The sequence below is a fragment of the Sus scrofa genome, chromosome 13, assembly GCF_054392235.1.
Source record: "Sus scrofa isolate SSC_HxYL_T2T_F1_AM1 chromosome 13, Sscrofa_HxYL_maternal_Yorkshire_Landrace_v2.0, whole genome shotgun sequence".
Taxonomy (NCBI): domain Eukaryota; kingdom Metazoa; phylum Chordata; class Mammalia; order Artiodactyla; family Suidae; genus Sus; species Sus scrofa.
The window spans coordinates 105,966,220-105,972,219 of record NC_139395.1 but is presented as its reverse complement, the minus strand read 5'-3'; the positions used below and the strand labels follow the sequence as shown (position 1 = coordinate 105,972,219).

The 6,000-nt window shown below is 40.1% G+C and overlaps 1 long non-coding RNA gene across 1 annotated transcript in view; it reads right to left on the bottom strand.

Annotated features, from left to right (window-relative positions):
- Positions 1-943: 943 nt before the first annotated feature.
- The window catches only part of LOC110256316 (uncharacterized), a 347,057-nt gene continuing 342,000 nt past the window's right edge, over positions 944-6,000 (bottom strand). Inside the window, exon 5 of the long non-coding RNA XR_002337727.2 lies at positions 944-1,047. This is a non-coding gene — a long non-coding RNA (uncharacterized LOC110256316). The remainder of the gene's footprint in view (positions 1,048-6,000) is intronic.

The following is a 6,000-nucleotide window of genomic DNA, read 5'->3' as shown; positions in this document are numbered from 1 at the left end:
GCGTATTTTTAAAAAAGAACATGGTCCCTTCTTTCAGAGTTAATACTAGACTGAAGATGTTTGGAGGGAACAGATTTTACAAGGCTTAGTGGAAAGGCATCAACAGAGTTTTTATTATTCTCTCTACTTCCTTTCTTCAAAGTGTTATAATTGAGGTCATTATAAATCTTTGAAAGCAACACTTCTCTCTTGTATGCTATACCCACTACCAGAAGCTATTTATAGAGATAAAATAGTATCTCACATCCCTTCAGTAAAGTTCCACGAATGTGGTTCCAAATAAAATGAATAAATAATGTTTATCTAGGCCCCACAGGTAATTCTAAAAAAGCAAAAAATTGATTAGTCCATCATTTCGGTTACGTCCTGACACTAACACCCCAGCATTTGGGTGGTTGGCTTATTTCAAGAGAAAATGGTTTAGAAGATGCAAGGAAAAATAAAAGAAAAACTCATTAATAGATATTGATTTTGTAGTAACTAATTTGATAACTCTGCAGTTGTATTTTAACAGTGGCAAATTAGCTGAGTTAGTATGACTTGGTGAAAAAAAATTACATATATTATGTAATATATATTGACATATATATGTCAAGTTTATCATTTGTATTTCAGGGTCAGAGAAAAGATTTGAGATTTGAAAACCAACTGCAATGATGTTGACATGCTTTAGAAATTGATTCTCAACCATAGCAATTCAGACTGCTTATTAATGAGAGCCAAAGAGTAAATACAAATCTTAACCAAGTTGTAAGAATCACCTTTCCCTCCTGCTTTTCAAAGGAGAAGATTTCTCTATATTGAAGACATATATTTGAAGCAAAAAGGCTCTAATTGTAGTACTTTAAGTACCTACATCGAGATATCTCATTTAAGCTTAGATTACTCCTAAGATTTCTTTAAAACATATACATATTGTAATCCTAAAAAGGTGTCAACTTACATTTCTTCAATTTTTGAGTTTTGAGGAAGCAATCTTGCTGTGTTTATCTTTATATCCCTGATTCCACACATGATATCAACACATAGTGGGTCTTCCATAAATGTCTGTTGGATGAAAGAGTAAATGAGAGTAAATGAAGGACCGAATGAGGCTTAGGAGTGAGGGGAAATGGTGTAATAAGTCACTTCCCTTCCATTAAGACTCAACCTGAAGCATTCTGCAGCCTCTTTAATTGGAATCAATTGATTTTCACATTCATATTCTGTTATGGATGCAGCCCTGGCCTCTTAAATTTCTTCAACAGGAGGAATATTAGCACACATCACATCATTTTATGGTTTGTTGAATGTGTTAATCTCTCTTAGAAGACTCTGAACTCTATTACCTTTCCCAGTTTTATATTCCTGGTGCTTCACATGGCATGTGGTACCTGATAGATTTTCAGTAAGTATTCCATGAATGAACTAGAAAACATTTGGTCTTGCATCCTAAGTCTTCCATGGCTTCACCTTGGTCAAGTCACTGCACCTTCATGGGTCACAGTTTTCTCTTCCACAAAATGAATGCTTTTTATTATTCTGTGACTCCTGCCTAACAGACTTGAAAGAAATATCTAGCTGCAGAGTCATATTAAGATTGGGTAACTCATTGGGAATATTCTCCTACACAGAATTTCTTATAAAGGAGAAGGGGGAAAGATAATACCATTTATTACAGTTGACCCTTGGATAACACGGGTTTGAATTGCATGGGTCCACTTATATGTGAATTATTTTCAATACTAAATACTACAATATGACTCTATCCACAATGGTTGAATCCTTGGATGCAGAAGAACAATATGAAGGACTTGGGGATAGGGAGGAACCACAGGTAAGGAGAAACCATGTATCAGGCTAACTGTAAATCATATGTGGATTTTTGACCGCATGGAGGGTTGGCACCCCTAACCTCCTACCCCAGCACTGTTCAGGAGTCAACTGCGTATGTCCTAATAATAGACTTTGCAGCCACCCTATGAGATAGGATGTTATTATTCTAATTTTATGGATAAGAAAAATAAGCTTCAGAAAGTTACATCATTTGCTCAGGGTCATATAGTCAGTCAATGGTTGGATCAGGATTCAAATTCAGTTCTAACGATTTCAAAACCCATTTATTTTCCTCTATACAAATGATTCCACTTGCTTAAAATTCTGATTAAAAAAGAGAACTGGTATTCAATGAGGGCAGGATATACTGTTTTCATTTGTGCTTCTTCCTTTTATAATTCAAGTTGGGAAAAAACATGGGAAGATTCTTGCTGGGAACATACTTCCTAATTCTTTTTCCTCTGCTTAAGCTCCATGAAGATGTAGAAACTGAAGGCATATCAAATAAGGGAAAGAGGTTGTGTGGCAACACATAAGCAAGATGGCTCCACCAACTGGAAAATAACACAAGAAGGACTGGTGGAAAAACAAGGAAGTGACAGGACAGGATGGTGGGGTGGAGAGAGAGCAAAGAGTGTTTGATAAGAGCAAAAGGAGCAGATTATGGGGATCAACATAGGACATGACATTTGTGCTGGTTTCACAGGGGTATTTCTATAAGGACCTCTGCACCCTGTGGTGTGTTAGATGGCTAGATATGATGAGCACAGGCCACACTGTAGTAGAACTTGTATTTCCAATCTAATATCAGGAGTTCCCATCGTGGCTCAGCGGAACCAGACTAGTATCCATGAGGATGTGGGTTCAATCCCTGGCCTCGCTCAGGGGGTTAAGGATCCAGCATTGCTGTGTACTGTGGTGTAGGTTGCAGACATGGTTCAGTTCTCGTGTTCCAGTGGCTGTGGCATAGGTGGCAGCTGCAGCTCCAATTCAACCCCTAGCCTGGGTACTACCATATGCCATGGGTGTGGCCTTAAAAAAAAAAGAGAGAGAGAATCTAATATCACACCTCTCATAGTTTTAAGTGTTATTCTTGAAAGCTTCTGCTACTTGACTTTGTTTTAACAGGTTAACTTGCAATATCACATCTGAATAATTCTAGGGATTTGTATTAAAGAGGTCCAATTGCCCCTACACAATCACAGGAGCAGTGTGGGATGGATTTGTATCTACTCTCAATAGAAAATCTGAAGCAAGTTTATGACATCTTTGATAAGAAAAGTAAATGGATTTCTGTAGTGCCCAATTTTCTTTCTGATACCTTAGGTTTATTTTTGTTGTTGCTTTTTGTTTCTTTTTTTTTTTTTTCCTTTTTGGCTCAACCTTTGGCTTGTGGAAGTTCCCTGGGCCAGGGATTGTACCTGCGCCACAGCAGCACCCTGAGCTATTGCTGCGACATCACTGGATCCTTAACCCACTGAGTCACCAGGGAACTCCAGTTGACACCTTAGGTTTAATTAATTCTCTATACACAGGTAACATTCTAAACTTCTAAAATAGGAGATATTCTCCACAGGAAAATTTTAAAAGATCTAAATTTGATGGGAAGGGTAAAATGAAGCTCCTATAGAGGATATACATGTAAGAAGCCAGGTGCCTGATGATCAGCTAGCCAACAATGATTAAGCAGCAGTTGGCTCAGCCTAGGATACACCAAATAAGCTGGGGAATTTTTCTTTATTCTTTCTTTCTTATTTTTTTCTTTTTAGGGCCACACCCATGGCATGTGGAAGTTCCCAGGCTAGGGGTCCAGTTGGAGCTATAGCTGCTGGCCTACATCACAGCCACAGCAACATGGGATCCAAGCCAGGTCTGCAACCTACACCACAGCTTACGGCAACACCTGATCCTTAACCCACTGAGTGAGGCCAGGGATTGAACCTGTATCCTCATGAATACTAGTTGGGTTCGTTACCACTGAGCCACAGTGGGAACTCCCTGTAAAATGTTTTGAACTCTTTGCGTGGTAGCTGCTAGGCTCCCAATCATGTTCCTTCCTTTAAGAAGAACTCAAGATACACAGAGAAGGGTCTGTGGATATTCTACATATTTTCTTCCCTTCTTGGTTATGGCTGATTGATCCAAGAATGGATACCATAAGCCAAGTTAATAACATGATCTCCATCCAGTGGAGTACCAAGGAGACTGTGGCTTGCGAGCTGGGCCACTTCACTGGTAGTGCACTAAAGAGATCTTTGTACTGAGGTTGAGATGTTGCCCTGGTTCTTTCCCTTCCCCTTCCTGAATCTTGAAGGCCCAATATTTGCCATCTATTCACTAGCAATCTCAGTACTCACTCAAAAACCAATTTCATTTGCTTTTATTTCATTTTATTTTTTGCTCAACTAATCCAAACTAGCTTTTGTTGCAATCAGAAAGCCTAAGTGTATAAACATACACTAGACTATTTCTAAAATGGGATCATAGAATTCATTATGTTCTGAGGCATCCTTTTCCTCATTGTACTATGTATCTTGAACATCTTCTACATACTCCATTTAGTGCCTGTACAGCATTTTATGTCTGGATGTACTATATTTAGTCATTCCCCTTTGACAGGTTATTCTTAAGGCCACACCCTCAGCATATGGAAGTTCCCAGGCTAGGAGTCCATTCAGAGCTGCAGCTGCTGGCCTATGGCACAGCCACAGCAACACCAGATCTGAGTCACAACTGTGATCTACATCATAGCTCACAGCAATGCCAGATCCCCAAACCACTGAGCAAGGCCAGGGATAGAACCCGCATCCTCATGAATGCTAGTTGGGTTTGTTAACCACTGAGCCATGACGGGAACTCCTCTGGGATCTTGATATGAGAAACAAAGCTGAGTGCAGAGGGGGATATGAGAAGCTAAAGGAAGAGGAAATGGTTTCTTTCTTCTCTACACCTAACTCCAATCTGTCCATCCTTCTGAGACAAATAGTTTTACAAGGCTCCAGGATCTGTAAAAGTTCTAGAAAAGAGCATTTCATATTCCATGGACTAGGGAAGCCAGCTGGAGAAACTTTCTGCCCACAGTCCCCATCCCTGTGAGATTTTCACAAAGCAGGGAATCCTGGGAAGACCTTGGCTTCAGAAATCTGTGGATCTCAAGGACAATGACCTTGGTCCCACATAAATCTGCCACATCTCCTTGGCTCCCAGGAGACTTAAAGGAAATTGACCCAGTGGGCAGAAACCTCCCCATCTCTGAAATGGAGAGTGTAGGATGCTGGGAGCAAGCAAGCTTCCTCCAGGTAACCCAGGAGGGACCCGGAAGCCTGCTGGTTTCTCCACAGTAGCCTCATGGTGGAAAAGATGCCTCCATTTTTCTCCATCTGCAGGAACACTTCCCTGAAGTCTATTCTGGTAAACAGATACAGCCCAGGGAGCAACCAAGAGCAACTAATACAACTCTAAGGTATTCTAGCAGTCAAAGAAAGGAAGACCACTCAGGTCAACCACAGCAGATGTCCAGTAACGTCAAGCTTCTGGAAGAGACAGATGGAAAACTGATCAAAGAAAGAGCACTTAAGGAGATACAAGCAATCATATGCATATACACTACATTCAGGCCCTGAAAACACTACTCCCCATACAAACAATTCAATAGACAAATTGAAGGAGATTTACTAATGGTCTGGTAAATCAAATTGAAGAATCATCTCAAAACACAGAGCAAAAATTAAAGAGGGGGAATCATTAGGGAAAAGGGAAAAGACTTGGAAGGTGCATCAAGGGTACATAACCAGCAAATAGGTGTTCCAGAGGCACTAAACGAACAGATGGAGGAGAGGCAGTAATTAAACAAATTAGAAGAACATTTCCCTGCAATGAGTGAAAGTCTGAGTCTGCAAATTGAAAGGGCTCACCAAGTTCCAGGAATGATTGATGAGAAAACATACACCTTTAGGCATATCCTACTCAAATTCCCAAATTCTAAGGGTAAAAAGAACAATGTTCCATGTTTCAAGGACAGAAAAAGTTACCTACAAAAGAAAAGGAGTAAGACTCTCAGAATTCTTCTTATTGGCCAGGTAGATAACTAAAAGATAAAACACAAGCGCAAGAATCCCATCTCACCAAGTTCTCATTCTCCTGTCTGGGTGTGCAAAGGTGTTTCAGACGTGCCAGAATTCAGAG